We start from the raw sequence: 20441 nt of genomic DNA, 5'->3' as shown, positions 1-20441 counted from the left end.
TCTGAAAGCAGCACAGTACTAAAGAGCAAGTCTAATTTGATGTCTGCTGGACAACTTATTTAAAACCAGGCATACCCTTAGGCATCGTGCTGAGTGGGCACTTTATTCAATGTATTTAACATCCCAGTGTGGCACATTTTGACTCTCTGCAAAGTCACTACTGGGGCTGCCACCCATGTGGGGAAAGCTTCTCCTATCTGGGGACTCGGCTGAAGAACTACAAGGGAGAGATCAGCCCAGGAGTGGAAGTGGACATCAGAGAAGTTGCCATTCCTCCTGGCTGGCAGTGCCTTGGCTAAGGGTGCCAGTGTGAACATCTGTCCATTAGGAGGAATAGGGACACGGAATAGCCCACTAATTTTACACTCTGTAACACTGGCAGGTTGCCATCCCAGGCTCTTTGTTACCACTGATCCGGGTTGGATTTGAACAGGTTAGAAGGAAGTAAAATATTGTGTCCTCTAATTAGTCCAAAAAGGCTCCTAGCTCCCAATTAGATCTACTTTAGCCATTTAGTACTAACTTGTAAAATTTGTATACACTCTTCCCTTTGTCTGGAAAAGAAAAGCAAATGGAGAACTTGACACATCATTCAGATGTATAAAGGTAAAAGTAATTAGGCTTATTTATATAGGACTTGTGGTAGGTTAAAAACAAAAGTTAAGAGTGCAAGTAGTTGAACACTCATGCTGTTTACAATCTAGACCTGGAGATGTGGTGGGGGAAAAACCCCAGAGAGCAGGGGAGCAGCTGGCACTCTGGCAGAGTCTCAGGGCCGGGGGCAGCTCTGCTACAGCACTGGTGGCTCCCCTGCCACCACGAGGGGTAGTGTGTGGTGGCCAACCTCCCCAGCAACACCTGCAGCAGAAGCATCTCCCCCTGAAGCTGCCCTGCCAGAGCCATGCCCCTGCACCAACAGGCGGCGGCCACCCCCTTAGCAGGGCCCAGCCAGTGTTGCGAACAAAGGACAGTTGATTTCCCATCTGCCAGAGGCTGTCAACAACCTGGTGCCACCTCCCTCAGGAGTGTTGGGTAAGGGGGTGGGCTGCTTGATGAGCACGCAAGGGGCAGGTTTCAGAAGAATTTGGTGAACTGGAAAGAACAGACTGGAGATCTCCCACAACAAGGTGACATAAGGTTTCCCACATTTGTATTTTGCCACGATGGTTCAGTCATTGCGACCAACCCAAAAAAATCCACCAATATCTCAACAAGTTAAAACAATGGCAAGAGACACCTTTGTGTTATGTTGAAGCCAGATACTGGTCATGTATACCTTGATTCAGGGCGAGCGGTTTGTTTGTGGTGGGATAGTTGCAATTCCACTAACTACCGTTCCTGGAAAGAAAGATGTAGAGTGGAAAGATTGCGATGATAGTCCAGCTTCCCGCTGTACTGCTTCCAAGAAAGTGAGGCAAGATCTAGCCAGTCTGAACACATTTTTATGCTCAGAACACTATTTGTAAAATTTTAAAAATCCTCCCAGTCTTGTTTACAAAATCCGCTCATCTTCTTGAATATTGTTTCGACAACCAAAAGATAAAGAAATATGTTAATATCCTGCATAGACCAGGAAGAAGAAATCCTAAGTCAAAACAGCCCAACAGAACTATTTGCACATGGTAACTGATCTTCTCATTTGAAAGCGTTTGTTAATAAAAGGAAGCACATTTGATTTTACTGGACCTTCTAGATCATTTTTAAAGATTAAAATTTTGCTCTGCTGCAACACAAATATTGCTTTTGCTCATTAAAACTGAGCTCCACTTATTAGCATAAATAAGAAAAGGGTATTGTTGTTTGTTCAGAGAAAATGATGAAAATAATTAAAAATTTATGGAAATAATTTTTTCTAAGCAAATCTGAAACAAAAGGGGGGCGGAATCTGATAAAGTGAAATATCAATCCTTGTTTTCTGAAAAAAAAAAAAAAAAAAAAAAAAGACTTTATTAGTGAAAATGGGCTTTCTGGGGGAAAAAAAAAATAGCAAAAGGCCAATGTTCACTTCACTTTAACTTGGAATAGTTTGTTCAGTCCTTCATAATACTGTGTGACTGCCAGCCTCTGGCCAAAACCAACAAAGGCCTACTAGGCCTGTGCACATTACGGATGTTTTAAAGTAGTAAAGGTTTCCACCCATAAATACTACCTCTTCCTAAAACTATAGGGAAGACACAACCCTATCTTTATTGTCCCTGTTTCTTTGACAACTAGTTTCTTCTCAAAAGTGGTCTGATTTCACAAGAAGTAGAGAAAACAAAAGCAGCTTTTAAAAATGTAATCCTTTTTTTTCTAAATAAAGCCCAATGTCTTGTCTCTCTGGTGTCCCCACAGTTTGGCACAATTCTGAGAGATGTGAGATCAGTAATGAAACGCAAAAACCTCATAAATATTGGCTGGAACAAGCATCTATAACATTTTTAGCACTGTCAAAGATTACTTCATTCCCAAGCAATAACAAATATTTCTGAATGCCCTGAACAGGGCAGAGATCACTGCATATAAACTGCAGACTGCCCAGTTATGGAGCAGGGACAGTATCACCAAAGTTCAGGAACTATTCCTATGCCATAAATATATACCATCAACTCATCATAGCAGCTAATTGTTTCATTAATGGTTTATTTATGCCAACAAAAATATTAACAAATCTAAACAAATCTCAAGCCATTTGTGGATAAGCTGTAAGCAGAAAAAAAAAAAAATTAAGTTCATCAAACAAAACCAGTCCTGGCAAGTAGTTCAGGCAGCTCTGCTCAAGGTTCACACACATGTTGGTATCACAGTTAGCACTCATGAGAATCAGAGGCTGCCTATGCCTTTGGACACTCCAGGCATGCTCAGATTTAGATATCATAGAATCCCAGAATGGTTTGGGTTGGAAGGGACCTGAAAGATCATCTAGTTCCAACCCCCCTGCCATGGGCAGGGACACCTCCCACTAGACCAGGTTGCTCAAAGCCCCGAACAACCTGGCCTGGAACACTGCCAGGGAGGGGGCAGCCACAGCTTCTCTGGGCAACCTGTGCCAGGGCCTCACCACCCTCATAGTAAAGCACTTCTTTCTTAAATCTAATCTAAGTCCACCCTCTTTCAGTTTAAAGCCATTACCCCTTGTCTTATCACTACATGCCCTTGTAAAAAGTCCATCTCCAGCTTTCTTGTAGGACCCCTTTAGGTACTGGAAGGCTGCTATAAGGTCTCCCTGGACCCTTCTCTAGGTTGAACAGTCCCAATTCTCTCATCCTGTCTTCATAGGAGGGGTGCTTCAGGCCTCTGATCATCTTCATGGCCCTCCTCTGGACTTGCTCCAACAGGCACAGGCACCCTGGTCCACCCAGTGTCACTGGGTCTTGAACAGTCACTGTCCTACTCATCAACAACTTCCTATCTACTCCTCTATCAAGTCTTCATAAAAGAAGGAATGGGAGTTTTTTCTGACTTCATCCTCATGATCAATTGTGGCTTTCAATATTGACTAAGGTTTGTATAGCATAATATAATTTTTGTTAATGTTGGCTTTGTTCCAGTTATACATATTAGACTTGTATTTGTTTAGTTTTAGGTAACTGAAATAATAACTTTGTGAAATTTATCTTTCTTTAAGGTCATTTTCCTTATTAACGGGGGAGGGGAAGTTGTCTTCCTCTCTCACTATGACTTTGCACAGATTCTGAACAGCTCAAAAACTGCTGAGCATTGAAATTATCTGGAATTATTTACAGCAGGCTTTGTTTGAATTTAAATGGAAGTTTAGAATAATTTTTGCTTTACTTGAATTATTCCTTATATCACAGTAGATGCACAGGACCTGGACAGTCTCAAACACAGGTTTGCTTCAAAAGCACTCAAAAACATAATAAAGAACTTCAGGGGAAAAAATAAAGAACAGAAACAGTGACAGAAAAGACAATAATTTCTGGCAAGTTCTCATATCAATTATGTCCCTGCTTTAGCCCTAGGTTCAGAAGGTGAATTTAAAATTCTGCTCAGAAAACCTTAACATCAATACTCAGAAGCAATCATCCAAGTCCATGTGTATTTTTTGTACTGTTTCAGTCTGGCAGTGTAGAACCAGTAGAAAAGATTTCCAACCTGCAGGTCAAACAGGTGTTAGTCAAAGTCTTTCTCAAAATCTGTCTCTCATGGTTTTCGAAAAGAAAAAACAGCTCTGAAGAAAAAAAGCCCGTAGACAAGACTCAGAAAAAAAATAGTATCCATAAATCTAGTAGACAGGTTAAGTTTGTATTTATGATATTAGAAAATGATCATGTTATTGACTATTAATAGTCTTCAGTGAGAGAACTGGCTAATGTGAATATTAAATTATCTGTGCTGATAATAGCAGAGAGAATGATGTCTGATTTTGAAGGGCACTGTGATATCTATGGACATTTGCTCTAACTATTTTTTGTGGCAGAGGATGCTGCTGAATTACATGAATTCACCTTTCTAGTGTAAAAGCAGTAAGTTTCAAGTAGCATCTACAGGTAATTAAACATGTAGATTATTAATACTAGTCCAAATGTTCTCGTCCACAAAGATGAAGGAGAACACCACTGTGGGTTCAGGCCAGCGAGCACAGAGGGAAAAGACCAGGAGTCTCGCAGAGCACCTTTGCTTCTGTGTGAAAGGAGAGAAGATTTACAAGCCCAGAAGCAGTAGGGCTCTCTCTGCTGCCCCACCACGCAGACCAGGCACAGGCAGAGCACTCTCCTGAGCCTGGGATGGCTCAAGGAGCTCAGTGTCCTTAGGCACACCACAGTGCAGGCTTGCCACATAAGATTCAACTCCAGGTTGAAAAAAAAAAAAAACAACTAAACAGGTGTGTACAGGCATGCCAGACAAAAAAATGTTGCCTAAACATAGGTAAACATCTCACTATGTGACCTGTGACCTGAGTATTTGAGATATCTGTACAGGGCTGTCAGAGATGATACAGGACCTGCAGAGGTCCTACACATTTCTCCAGTAGAATATTCCACAAAGCCTAAAATTACCTTAAACACCCACTGCAGCAATGGGATCTCATCAGTGCTGCCTTGACTTCCATTGTTGTTGATGGCGAGCTAGTCAAGCCACCCAAGAGAGCTAAGGAGGGGACCTTAGACACCTAGCACGTGTGCAAACCCTTGCACAAGGTGCCTCAACCAGCAGCTCGGTCTCCTCCACCCTGTCCCCATTAGTGATAGACAGCTTCTTGCACCCCCCCTATCACTGCCCTTGCTGCACCTGCAGCAGCGCTGGCACACAACCTGGTGTGCAAGTGGCACGCCTGCAGCAAGCCTTACAAGTTAGTGTCCATGCCTGGAGAAAACCAACCACCTTACAGGGCTAAAATACACTATAACTAATTAAGTGATTTTGAGATGTATTTCAAAACCTATTGAGCAGAAAGCTATGCTACTAAAAAATTTAAAGGGCTGACTTAAATCCCCCAAGGCAACACTTTCAGCTTTGAAAGAATATAGCTTTTTAGTCAATAGGTTCTGAAATACATCTCAAAGTTGCTTAATTAGTCAGTTATAGCTGAATTTAGCTTAAAAAGAGGACTATGGGGGCAATCATCGAACAACTACTATAGGTGTGACTATGCAAAAGTGACGCTATAATGTTGATACGGGAGGGCCTCCAGCTAGTTCGTGCTTTAATTCTCTGAGCATGCTTGAAAAGAGCTAGATATTTTCATAGAACTAAGTAGAGCTCAGATTATATTTGCACCTGAGTATTTAAATAAAAGCTTTACATTGTCTCTCCTGAAATTCTAAATTCCTAAAACCTGTCAAATGCTATATGCCAGATTCTCATGTGGTGTAAACTAAAGCTTCTCCTTAGCCTGCCACACAGCTTTCCCAAGTTACATCATCACCCAAAAGACTTGGCCAAGTGCCAAGACGGTTAGGAAAGCAGATTCTTTTCTTCTTTGGTTTCATTTTCATATACCTCTGCACTTCCTTTGCTCAGTTACAGACTAGAAATAGAAGAAACAAAGCGCTCAGAATTAAAATGCGTACTTGCCCTATTTTCTCCTTAGCCAAGCAGTGGAAATTTTGTGAGCTAGCCAGTCTTCTGAGATTTCCAGCCCAGTTTGGCAAATTCTTGAGGTTTGGATAATAAAATTATGAGACAATTCCCACAGGTATATTTTTCACCTTTTTAATATCTTTTATATGCTGTATTACTTTCATGTGATGTTTCCCACAGCTCTGCTCAGATGAAATGTAGAAGATTCATTGAGTAACAGTCTCCTTACAAAAGCCAGCACTGGCACAGCATACATATGCTGAGGATGAATCTGAGATCATCTTTCATTTAGTAAAGCACCGTACAGAAACACAAGGTGTCATTTTTGGACTCTGCGACCTAAGACTTAGAAAGCCTACACCTTGTCTGCTGGAAACTACTCCACTGTGGTCTGTCTTGCAAATAAGACTTGAAAATCCCCAGACCCCATTCACCAGGTATTTACATCGGCATGCACTAGGAACGCCTTGGTTGCACTCCCTGCCTCTAACACATGTGGGCTCAGTAGAAGACCACATCTGAAAAGCCTGATGTGTCCAAAAGAGCAAAGACTTGATGACTGATAAAAATTCTTCTACCTCTGTCAGAGGTATGAGATAGACTGATTATCAGAAAAAAACTTATTTCTCAAAACACTCACACGTCCCTGCAGCCTGTGCTCTGCAAGATGCCCCATCCTGGAGGGTTCAACTTCAACACAAGTTGAAACTGGTGTAAGCATTGCACAAGGATGTGGGCAATAGAAAGGGAAACACCCCAGCTCATGTTGTTGCAAAACTATACAGAAATGTGAGTAAAAGCACAGCTGGCTAACTGAAAAGTGAAAAAAATATAGCTCTTTCTATTCCTCACCCTTCAATATAGCTCAGACAATTTTCTACCCAAGCCACCTCCAGGAAAAAAAAGAGTGACATAAAGCTTATTATTACCCTCTGTGGAGAGCTTGGAGATCCCCAGTCTCACATATCCTCTTCTCTTCCTGCACAAGCAGACCTAGGTGCATCATTCTCCATAGCTGTCAGAGAAGGAGCACAGCAGGTAAGGCAAGACAACATAGATCATTACTGGAGGTCTTGCAGTGGGGTTGCCTAGTCAGGAGACACAGAGGAGTAACAACAGCTTTTAGAGACTTATTTAAGGAGAGGACATGCTTCTGAGAAGTGGGAGAGTGAAGATTAGTGCATTTGTGCCTCAAAGAAAACTGGCAGACTGATAAATGAGCTAAAATCAAAGGAAGCTCAATCCAGATATGTTGGAATTCCTGCATCTGCCCCTAACTCACATGTCCAAGTATGCATAATGCCCCATTACAATTTAACTGACCAATCCTTATTCTTCATTTTTTCACAAGCAATTTCACTTGTTTCTTCCTTCTCAAGGTGTTCTTAAACAGTTAAGCAAAATGAAGAACATTTTCCAACCTCCCATGTATAAGTAACTTTTTGCATTAAATTATACTGCCATCAATTATTAAATTAAGATTGTCATTAAATATTACAATGAAGAATATTATCAATATTGCATCTGTCACAGATGAAAAAACTACATATGTGGATGGATGTAATCCGTTCATTGGTTTATGAACCCAGAGTTCCCTAGAGAGTGTCACTGATGACACAATATCCTCAAATGCTGGAATTTGTATGTGATATATCTGAAAGATGTGCAAAAACAGATGCAGCCAGACAGATCCCTTTGGTTACATACATGAGGAAGCTTCACAGAGCAAGTTATTTTAGCTAAGGCTGGCAATAATTTATTCTGAATAAATTGCCTCTATATCTGTTTCAGGCAGCAGCAACATAGGAAGAATGTGAACTTTTTTGTTATATCAACTCATTTTGAGCCAAATTATGCTTCTTTTTGAGTATCCGCCATTGCAAACATAGAAGACATGTGGATCTAGATATTAGCACCTTCTAAAAGTTGGCTCAATAAAAGCTGTTTAGCACTTAAACATGGAAGCTGTTGTCAGCTTCACAGATGAGTAACTCATTCCAAATTTTGGAAATGGAAACTCTGATCTGATGTATACTTCAGGCTTATTAAGAAACTATATTTTCTATGCCACAATTCAGTTAAAATTAACTCCAGCTCCCACACAGACACAATCCACACATGACTATGGAAGCCATAAAAAATGAACTTGATGTGGGTTGTTCTACCCTAAGTGGAGGAAAATGTCCCTTGGAACCCAGACGCTTTGTTCCAAGGAGCCACGGGACAAAGAGGATAGCTAATCACACTGCCTTAGCTTGGAAATATGATTAAAAGAAGAATGTCTTAGAATTTATCCTAAGAAACACGTTTCCTTTTCTCCTGTAATGCCATCAAACACTGCAACAGACACCAGTAAAAAGACACCGTTGTATGTTTATTGATTTGGCATTTTTTTCTGTCCTCTAGACTTTAAAAGAGAAATTGTAAAAAGAAAAAAACTCTCTCCAGTGGACATAGCTTAAATCTGATTTGAGATGCTTATTTCTGGGATATTAAACTTGAGAGTGGTTTTTTTTAATATATCTTCTTTTGAATTTTTTTCTTGCCTCTGAAAATCGGGTCTGCTGAGGATCTTTTGGTTGTTTTTAAAATGTGGGAATTACTTGTGCTGTTCCTCCCTCCATGTCTTCTATTGGTCCAAAACTCACTTATTTGTATTTTCATGTGGTCTAATCACTACTGACACAAGCTCTTTTTCCTAGCCACATCAACTGGAACAGTCTTCCTATGTTTCTCTGCCTTCAAACCTAGCTCTCTGAAATACTGTCTGCAGAAATGCCTCTCCTGGTTTTTGTTTGGGTTTTTTTTAGCTTAGCTCTACCCCTGATTCTTATTTTTAACTTGAGCTTAATACAATCCTAATGAAGTCAATAAGAAGTCTTTCCTTTGACTTGAGCTAGACCAGGTAAATTTACACCAAAAACTTCAGAGATTATTCAAGTCTTCTAGTTCACAGATTTAATGACTGAAAGTCAATAACTTCACAGCTGAAATGTCAGCCAAGAGATTTGTTGTCCTCAGCAAGTCATAGTCTCAGGGTCCCAGCCTCCATCTTTGTTAGACAAGATACTACTGGTTTATCACCATTATAAAAAGATGGGGTGAGAACATTTATTTTAGAATACACCTGAGCAACTGTCTGCAAATCTAAAGTGCTTTAGTGTCTGAGTGTTAATAAAAACATTTTTCATGTTATCAATAATTTATTGACAGTTGGCTGCCAGTCTCACACTTGTTCTGCTCGTTTGCTCCAGATCCTTACACATTTTGGTGGATCAGGGCCAGGACAGAAAACAAAAAAGGACAAAAGAAAACCCATCCCTCTTGCACCCTCTGCCCTTTCCACTCCAAACACGATCGTGCTCCTGTTTTCTGGGAACTGATGTTCACAGTGTGACTAAGAAAATGATTCTGTTCTGAAAGCCGCCATGTGATCTCGCGAAACAAAGGGCTGACCTCCCCAGCAGCGGCAGCAGCAGCACCAGCCACTCTTGAAATGTCTAAAAGGCAAATGCATTAGTATGTTCAGCCACCATGCTGGCTAATGACTAGACATTTTCGAACATATGGGATCATTATTCCAGCATATCATCAGTGAACTTTCCAGAAAAGCTAATTAAAGGACCCTTTAAATGCTTACCACAAAGTTGGGTTTTATCACAGCTCCTCACTTGCATTTGAAGAATTAGCAGTTTTCATCTTCCCTGCTCTCACCACCTTTCTATTTCTGGTGATCACTAAAGATGAGGAAAGCTAATTAAACAGAACTTTAATTTTTTAATCATAACTTACCTTTCCTTTTATTTCCTATGCAGAAAGATTTCATTTCCCACTGACACAAAAAGGATTTAGAATGCATTGTGGCCAGTGTCTTCTGATGGCTCATCTTCTGAGCTACCTTCCTTCCCATACATCTCTCCTATAACTGCTTCTGTTCTTTAATGGTTATTGCAAATGACATTAAAAGGTAATTTATAGATTGCATGAAAGAAAGGTCATTTTCCTGGCCAATATCTCCTAACAAGGGGTAAATTTTCTGGATAACTCTTCTTGCTGATAAGAATAATTTGCTAGGAAATGTGTAGATGACCAAAATCTACTGCAAGACTGAATGTAGAAACAAGTTTTTTCCATTCCTTGGGAAGCAATTTTGTTCTTAGAGCTGTAGCCTCTTAAGTTAAAAACAACAACCTGCAAACATGAGGCAGGTGAAAAGACTATTATCTACTGTGTGAATTCAAATCTGGGACATCTTTGAGGAGAAAAATCTCTCAGGACTTCAAACTGTGAATGTAGCACAGCCAGTGTTGTGATGTCTATGTCCATAGAAAATGCTCATAATGGAAGTGTGAACTATTTAAGTAAATAAACCCATTAGTGATAACTTGTGTCTTCATTGTTAAGTATACCATTGCTGGTAACTTCAGGAGAAGCACACATGCAGTTATTGAGCTTGTTGGATGCACTGGGAGATATTGGGATGGGCTGCACAATAGATGGCAAGTGTGCCTTCTTCAAGATGGTCGCAGGGGAAAGGGGTATTAGGACAACTGGTAAAAAAGATATTTTTCCATCTTTAATTAAAAAATTAAAATTCTCCTTTGGACCTTTCCAAAGGAAAAATGAAATTATTTTGATAGTTCCATAAACAGATTTGGATGGGCCTTTCTACAAGCCAGTGACCGCTTTCTATAATATGCACAATTTGACATGGCTACTCAGTGATATACAACAAATCTCAGAGTAAAATCTGAGCTTCTTTACAAAGAGAAGAGATTGTGATGCCTGGGTTTCCCACAGCACCTACATCAGCTGTAATCGGGTAGCGAGGTGTAGCAGAAGGCAACTGCCACCATGTCCCTGGCAGCGTGCATAGGCACATAGGGCCATTCACATTACAAAAATGGCTCTGACTGTGATGGTCAGGGCTAGGTGCAGTAAGCCCCATGGCCTGTGAAATAAGCCATGCTATGATATAGCACTGGCTGGGCTGCACATGGAGGGAGAGTGGTGTCAGCCAAGCGACATGCGGCTCCCAAGACCCTGCCATGTAACCTCAAACCACGACTGGCATTGCCAGTGGAGCTGTGCTGACAAGCGAGCAGTGCACCACAAAGGAGCTTCTCTAGCAACACGAAATGCAATACCAACAGGCACACTGCCTCTCAGAGTGCCGAGAAGTATATATAAAGCTTGCACTCATCCTTCAGCTATTAGCAAAGAAATAGTTAAAAATCTTGCAGCTGGCTCTCTCTTATCACATTTTTAAGTGGTAATAACTTTGAATAGATACCTTGGAATAATAAATAACAATTAAAATATACAAATCTAAATGCTTGAACCAAAAAATCATCTAGTCAATCTATCTAACACAATCTCTCCAGATTTTAATTTTTGATAAAAGTAATAGTTTGAGAAACCCTGCTCCTCCAAATGAATATTTATTTAGAGTCAGCAAAATACACTTTCTTCTGTGGTAATGCAATTTATATGAGTAGCAGACCTATGCACATGCTGAAGTTTTGATGGGACTGGGGACTAAATGTGTTAAAAAGAAGACAAAATGGTGGCACACGTGCACCAGAAGATTTCATAAGTATTGCATCCTGTGGACTAAACATCCTTGTGTGGAGTTGCACTGCGGAAAGCTGTGCTTGGCAGATGGCAAGTAGCCTGGTACATAATTCCCCCCGCCCCCACCCGCATGCACTGCCTGGTAAAACAACGATGCCAGTGTCCTGCCTACTTCCACTTCAAATGAATGTGATTACCCAGTAGAAATGTCACCATCTTTCTCCCCAAAAAGATCTAGCTGCAGATCAGAAGATGTTTTGACAGCAAGCCAAAACAGGTTTAGTAACAGTCAGAACGTAAGTGCTAGGAAACAAAATTCCTTCTTCCTTGTGTTGATTTTTGTCTGGATTGTTTCCCTTCCATTCTCAGTCCTGTCTGCTTTGGCTTGGTCTGCCTCCTCCTCCCAGGGCAGGAAGAGTCCAGGAGGTCTTGTCTGAAGCAGGTGAGATTGCTCTGGTGTGTGTACTGGCCCAGTGCCCTTCACATCCCCACGACGTCAGTCACGTATGCGTGTATGTCACTAAAGATGTACAGAAGGTCAAAATGTTTTGCTGCTTGTAAGTATAAAAGTATTACCTATTCTTGACAGGTCATCTAACAAATGAATGAGCCAGACTGATACTATGCAATATCAATATAGATCTCAAGACAGAAAAAATTGTATAGGAAAGTATATAATTCCTCAAATCTGTACCTGGATATAGATAAACAGAACAATCTCACAGACTCAGCAGTCAGAAAAGACATAATCAAGGGAAATTATTTTCTTTGTGGATTGTCTTACATTTTTCTGACCTGTCAAATATCAAATACCTGCTGTTCTCTGATAAGTAGTGAGCACGCATCCTGATACAGAGTGATGTTAAAATCTCTATTACTTTGCAATGATGTGTGTTTAATACAACTTTGCCTCCCAGACCAGAAGATTTGGTCTCACATGGAAATGGAAACATGGTGATTCGCAGCTACCCAGCCCAATTTTGGCATGGGTATGGGTAGCTCAGTATTTGTAGTTTTCAGAGCAGACTCCATCCAAGCTAGTAAAATGCAAAGTTTCTTCAACTTCCCTTACCAATAAAAAGGTTCTAAAACGCAAATAAATATAAATATTAATAAGTGAATACTGGCAAATAACCTGATAGCTCAACTCACAGGTCAGGCAGGTAACAGTGTGCTGTCCTAGCCTCTGTCTTCACGGAGTTAGCGCTATGTACCATCCGTACGAAGCTTCCCATGTCCCTTTGAGCATTCAGTAGCCAATTAAATATCCATTTGCAAATTAAATGATGGCTTAAAATATGGGAGCTAATCCAGTTCACACCACCTGAAGACTGTGCTCACTAACTGCCTGGAAAAGAGTGGAGGAATTAAAATAACAGGAATCCCAGGTCATGGACCATGGGTGTGAGTGTGGGCAGAGGGAGGAACATGGTGTCTGCAACCACATAGAGATCAGGATGTCTTTCTTTAGTTGTCTTCTTTTACCTGAAAGCTCAAGATTAAACATCTACATTTCAGTGTATATATGAATGGGTACGACAGGCGTGCTATGGGCTTGACTGAGTTAACTAAAGATAGGTGTCTGGTGCCATTTGGGATGCCTGATAGTACGAGGGCTCCAGCTGGGAGTCCAGAAGGGCAGAGACTCGGTGGCTGCTCTGAGGAGGTCTCAGGTATCCAGAACATCTCAGGATACTTCGAACTCCAGACTGTAAGGAGAGTAGTTACCTCAGTCTGAATCCTCAACAGACCTGACTCTCTGTGAGCCTTAAAACCAGAAGCATTATCCTACTGGCTACAGTACATTTGGTGAGAGGAATATTAAAACATACTGGGACTAATGAAGAATGAAAGCCCCATTGCTTTAAGTTGCATGTTTTTGGCAAAAATATCAGCCAGTTATGAGAACTAGTAAACTGAATGCCCTCTTTATTTGGGATTGTGTTCGAGGAAGAAATAGAGAAGGTAGGAGAAGGTTTGAGGTCTTCTACCTTTTGGGAGATAGGGTTCTGTAATCAGGATACCATTTCTTGCAATAGATCTATTTAACTGAGAGAATATGAATATATGAACTTACAGAAAAATAACTAGTTTGACTCATGTCTCACTTATATTAAGGATATTAAGGACATTGCCCTTTGTAATCAGCTATATTCAATAATTTATTTTGCTTAAAGATTTTTACATTGTTGCAGGACAGAAAAGGGATACAGACCCTCACTAGGTCTTATATGCTGCTCAAAGCCTTGGATATCTAAGACATCCACACAGACCTGGCAGATATGACAGATAACCTATGAGAATGGGAAATGAGGATGACATTAGAGGTTAAATCCAGTACTGATGTACTAACTTCAGCGGCAACTCTCACTGATTCCTGGTCAGAATTTCACCAAAAGAGCTTTAAATGAACACAATTAACATGGCTGAGGAGCTCCCTCAGTTAACTAATAGTAATTTCAGTCATCCTTTTCCCTTTTAAGAGTAAGATTAAAGATCTTTTGCATATTTTTTCCTAAGTCCTTCATCAAGAATCCCAAGCACCTATGGACAGAAAATGCAGTCAAAGGATCAAACATACCATCACCACCCACTGATTCTCTAGAAATTTTGCAGGGGAGTGAAGGTTACATGAGACCAAGGGTCCTAGGTGTCCAGCACCTCCCAAGAACTGTCCAATTACTCTGTATATGCATGTATGTATATTCATATACTGTTTTAAATAATACATGGCCCAGCAAGTATTTTGAGCAGGATATTTTGTTAAGCAGCAATTCCAGCATTTGACCACAGGCTGGCACCTGCCTAAGTCTGCAGCATGAGAAAGAATGGACAATCAGTATGGAAAAATTTCCATCAAAGACTTTTCTCTATCTAAGAATCCCTTTGGCTAAATAAAGCTCCATCACTAGATATGGAAGTGTGAGAGACAGGAAAATATGTGTTAGAAGCAGATACTGCATGGAGGCCCTCATCAGTTGGCAGGACCAGAGCTACTCCATGAGGCACCCGGTGGGGGCTACTGTTCAGTTTTTGTGAAGATTTCCAAGGTGTTCATTCAAAGGGAGAAATGAGGAACAACAATGCTCAAAACTGAGTACACAAAGAACACAAATGTATTTTCAAAAGCACAGATGAAGTACTGAATGCAAGCAAGTAGAAGCAGTTGTGCAGCTTAGATGGACCATGGTACCCCAGCTTGAGTTCTTGGCCCAAAATCACTTCCATGAGGATTTCAGGGAGAAAATATGCTCACAAACACATCCAGACCATCACAATCTCATTTACCTGCCCATCTCCTGCTCTATTCCCCAGTTCTCAATGAGGCCCTTTCCTCCCCAGTTTGTTCAATAGGTAATGACCAATGTAGCCAACAATAAAATCAGATGGAGATGAAACTTATTGTTAATAATGTGGAGGCCAAATTATTATTTAACTTTTAAATATGAACAAAACTTGGCTTCAAATCTCATTTAATCTTCATGGATATCATTTATATTTTGTCATTTCTAGACCTGTGAAAATTTCATTTCTCCAAATTAGCTCAATAACTAACTCTCAGCCACTTTAAAAAAAAAAAACAAACCTTCTATTCTCAGATTTTTTCAATATAGATTATGAAAACATCAGTTCAATGGGATTTATATGGCCTATTTGACATTCTTTTCTCTTTAGTTGGATTTGAGATATTATTCAAAGCTAGGGCTCTTTCCAAATGCTAAAATATTTGTTCTTTGAATAAATCACCATATGTGTGAAAAGATCAGACATGGGTACATCTTTTATATAGTAACTGTTTGTTTATAATGCTATCAGTTTTGCGTTATATTATTATTATTTTTGTCACAGTGTGCATTTCATTGCTGTAGATGACACTGCAGTGTTTCAATGCAGAGACTTCTAGGAAAAGCATGCAAACGTTTCTAAATTTTGTACATTCACCACCAAACAGTCAGGAATGGGACTAATAGAGAACAGTGAGCAAATCAAAGGCTTTGGGAGGGAGTTTACCTCTTGGAGGAGGTGCTCCATAGGAATCTGCTTATCAGCCATGCCCCACCTGCAAGGTGCATGGAGGAACAGGCTGCTTTAAGTGCCCACATTCCTGCTTAAAGGCTGGCATAAAGCCTTGCAATGGTGGTAGACAAGAAGACCTACAGCGTAAGGATTATACTCTACCCTGATGCAGATTCTGGCCCCAACAGAAGCAGCCAAAGACCTGCTGCCCTAACAAACCCAGAGCAGATCTTAGTTCCCACCAGCCCACCCTGCCTTGTTCTAAGCAGTAAAAGAAATTGCCGTTGGATGATGTGCAATAGCACCAGCTTCTGCAGTCTCAGTCCTTGCTGGTTCCTGGCCCTAGGTTTGCCTCACAGTGTTTGACTGGAATTGAGTTTCCAGTGCAGCTGTAGAGCTGAATTCCCAGCCCCAAGTCCTGACACACAGAGCCTGTTTTTAGGACTTTGCAGTGGCCCCAGCTGGTGCTGAGAGGACATGACCAGTTTTTTCCATCCATGTGAATGAGCAGCTCTGAGTGAATAGCCTGTGCAGCAGCTGTGCAGCCTGGGCCATCTCACGGGATGGGTTTTAATTTCCCCAGTCCCTCTTTATTCCACCCTCTTGGGTTTTATGTGGGTGGAGTTTTATTTCAGCCTAAATGTCTAAATCTGTTGCCTGAGACATAGGTGCAATCTGAGCCCCTTCCTGTATTACGTGTTCAGATCGCTGGCCACAAACACAATAGGTTTTGCGGTGTTAAGGGCCACCTGTTGAAAGTGTTCAAAGGCCTCCCCATCCATTTGCATTCCCCACCGCCTGTTTTCCTGTCTATGACTCAAGCGTCTCTCCCTAAGCCACTTGCCCAGTGTGTCGGGCTGCAATCATTGCAGCGCTGAACCGATTCAACATCTTGAAAAGCTAATTAACTTCATAAAAAATTCATATAGGCATGCAAATACTGTAGCCCAGATAAATAATTAACTGAACTCTTCCACACCAGCGCCAGCATGCTCCAAGGCTGCCCCCTCTTGCCAGGCCTGCTCAACAATTATTCAAGACGTGATGTGGACCGCATTTGATGATTCTCTTCAAGGTATAAACCTATGCGGCAGCCTAATAAACAACATACATTGCACAGTCAACATTGATTTACACATCTTCTGAAGAGATGATGCATGAAATGATCAGAAAAGTCAATAATGCAAGCAAAATGTATGGGCTTGAGATAAGTAACAGAAAACAAAATCAATGCCTTCCAGCTATTATCATCATGAAGTAGAGTTCATAATAGATAACATTAAGTTTGAACAAGTTGCATCATTCCAATACCTGCAATCAGCTGTCACTTCTGACAATAATTGCCAGAATGGTATTCATATACGTATATGCTAGCTCTACCTCTGGTGCTAAATGCATTTAGCTGAACAATCAGGGCAAACAATCTGACGAGCCAGATATTTTATTATTCTGACATTAAAAAAGGGAGACTGCAGAGCCCATTAATCATGACCTGTATTGCCATGTACATACAAATATTGCACTGAAGAAAGCCAAGAAGCTTACTACAGGCATACTGAAATAAGTACCAGAGGAAGACATGAGGTGGTTGACGGGATCACCCTATCACTAGCTCTGAGGGATAAAATTCAGCAGAAGGAGGTAGCTGGCACTATCAGAGCACCTGAGAAACAACGACTCAGTCACACAGCACAGCCATTACATCGGACTTATCATATGGCTTTACATCAAGGATTTCTGATAGCCCCAGGATGTAATCAATAAGAAAGCAACATAAGAGAAAGCTCTGGCCACTAAGGGCTTGTCAACACAGGGAAGCTATTGTGATCCACAGGAGGGTGTGAATCCGGACTACAATGGCTCTGGCCATTTTGGAAGCTGATAGTCCGACACGGAGTAAAGTAAACTTGCACAAGGCAGTCTAAGGGTGGAAGACATTTCTATACAGAGAGCAAGAGTTTAACATCAATATCACAATAGCCCTTTGAAAATATTTCTCACGGTATTTCAGTAGCAGTTCGTGTAACCTATGCCACTAAATAAAACCAGGAGTAGTTGCCTTCGGAGACGCTGCCAAACACGGCTTGAGCTATTTGTGGAAGCAATCACCCTGTCTGCTGCGCAGAGGGCTGGTAATGACAAACAGAGCCCCTTCTCTCCAGCAAGGAGGATTAATTTCGCTTCAGCTATTCATGATCCAGCTTTGACCAACTGATAATTATTCAATGGCCATAAAAAACACATTGGCAGTCTCAATGCGGCTCCTAACAGAGCTGTAAACTACTCACAAAAGCACAACAATGATTGTACCCTTTTGTGAGCAGCAGAGACACAGAGGGAGATGCGTTCCTCCTCCTTCCTACAAGGCAGGAGCAAAGGTAGAGCCTCGCCAGGAGGTGGTGGTGTGGGGAGTCTGTATCACCATAACCGTAACTATATTTCTTTCCCTAGCACTGGGGAAAGAAAAGGAGGATAAGGATGATGAGGTGAAGGGAACTTTGGGGAAACTCTGCCCTGAGTTTCAGTGAATGCAGTGAGTTGATGAATGACCACCCCAACAAATTCATTTTCTAATGGTTTTGATTTGACCCGCAGATGAGAAGATGGTTTCAGCTGAGTTCTGTTTTGATTTTTCAGGGACCCATTCATCTCCCAAAACTAGAATCCAAGCTCATAAAGCACAAACCCACACAAGCTAAAACCAATCAGTAGCTTCCCCAAATCCCTGCAAAGCCAAACCATTCAGTGCCGCATGGCTCTGCCAATAATAGTAACAAGTAACACTACGCTCAGACTGTAATTTTTCATATCCAGTGTGCTGTTGTCATATGATTTACTGTGCTAGCACTGAGAGCCATTGCCCAAGCCCTGTCTCTGCACTCCTCCTGATTTACTTAAATCTTTTTACTTTTATCAGCCACAGGGAATGGGGACACTTACATGTAACAACTGACAATTTGAACAGAAAATGCAGAGAAAAGCTGTGTAAAGCAAGTGGCTGAGATTATAGCTGTTGACTTCTAATATTATTTGACAGATGAGACTGCTGCAATTATCCTCTGCTCATGGGTTCCATTACTGGAACAAGAAGCGCACAAAATAAGGGCAATTTCCCAAACAATATATAGGGCCACTTAACTTTGTCAAGAGCCATTTCTGCAAGTGAAGTCCTCCCTGGTTAAAGATACAAGGATAATGTGCTGGCAACTTCACACAAGCATTTAGTGTGTTCCACATTAACTGCCTTTTCAGTTGTTCTTTTCCTGCTCTGTTTGAACCAAATAGGATATTATTTCTAAAGAAATTTGTTTAAAGAATAACAGTGTCCTTACTGCTGTTCCCTCTCCCGGGAGCCTTTTTTTTTTAGAGAAGGCGTTTCAGAAAGTTTGCAGCTCACAAGATCACTGTGGATTTTTACCAAGTTCTGCATCCCCTACACCATCTTGTCCCTGTGCCCCCTCCATCTCCCTGCACTGGGAGGGAAGACACCAGCCCCCACAACACTTCCCGCTTTCTCCTTCTCCCTCCCTCTTTCTTTGGACGCTCTGCTCCAGAGAGTTGCCTTGAGTCCACCACTCTGTCCTGCAGCCCCACCGCCCGCCTGCCCTGTCCCAACCTGCTGCCACCCTCCCTCTTTCCCCAGTCCCAGCCAGCACAGCTGGTGATGGGGAATGTCCAGCAGCGCCGGCAGGAGGACGCAGCCAACATGGCCAAGAGGCGCCTCAGCAGCAAAAAGTTGTCATTCTGGGGAAGGGGATTCTTTCATAAAGGCCACTCTGTATGCCCAAATGTGAGCAAATAGTACCCAGCACACACCTGTCAGTGCATAAGCAGATCTCAGAACCGTGTAGGTTCAAGGTTTCCCTAAAGTAATACACAGCAAAGGCAACCATCTTCTAAAGGCTTCCTGTGCCAATCTGGCTACTGTATCTAATCACTGGAGTGTGAAAGAAGGAACATTAGTCCTGCTTTAAGTTCAAACCTCAACACAACCTTAGTAACAGAGTCACTACTGGCATCTCCATAATATATTTGTAAGGGTACCCCATCGCTTTGACTTGTGGAGCTATTTATAGATCAAAAGGATCTTCTTTCTCCAGGAGGAAAAAAAGCAATGAATTTTCTGAAAGCAAAGGTGAAAAAAGATGAGAATAAAAAAAAAGAGGGAATAACCTGTGGCCTAGGCAGTAGTTATTAATTCTTCCCTCCAATGACATCCGTGTTGAACTGTAGTGAGAGTGAATATTTTTCAGCAGCCTTCCCCAACCTCTCACACACATTCCTGTATCTTCTCTCAGATGTGCCTGCAACCTGGTGCTGCAGACCCAGGTGCAAGAAATCCCACAGGAGATCACTGCACGGCCACTTCAGGCTAAGCTTAAGTCCCTGATCCAGCTCAGCTGGTGCCGATCCCCTTACTTGGACGATGAAGATGTTCATCAATATGGAGGATATATTTTTTTGTCCCGTTCAATGTAATTCTGAAAGCTCTCATCCAGGAAACAGGCTTGGCTTTTCCTGAAGCAAACACTTGGTTTCTGCACTAGCTTGTGACTGAGGGTTTCATGGCTCAGCCAAGAGCAGAGTCACAGATGATGTGAGACAAAACAGACCTTGACCACAGACAGTAGCACAGTTTCTCTCCATTTCCAACAGCATGACCACTCAGGGAAGAGATGTGGTGAGAAGAAAAATGTCACCACCTTCTGAGCCCACCCTGGAAGAAAGGTCAGACCCCCCTTCCCCAGAACATATCCCTTGGCCTTCACCAAGATACCCCACCTGAAAGCATCTTCCAGGCTGTACATAAAAAATGCCTTCAGATT

This window comes from Athene cunicularia (assembly GCF_003259725.1).
Source record: "Athene cunicularia isolate RWA chromosome 3 unlocalized genomic scaffold, athCun1 chr3_part1, whole genome shotgun sequence".
In the NCBI taxonomy this organism is placed as follows: domain Eukaryota; kingdom Metazoa; phylum Chordata; class Aves; order Strigiformes; family Strigidae; genus Athene; species Athene cunicularia.
This window is presented reverse-complemented; position numbering follows the sequence as displayed.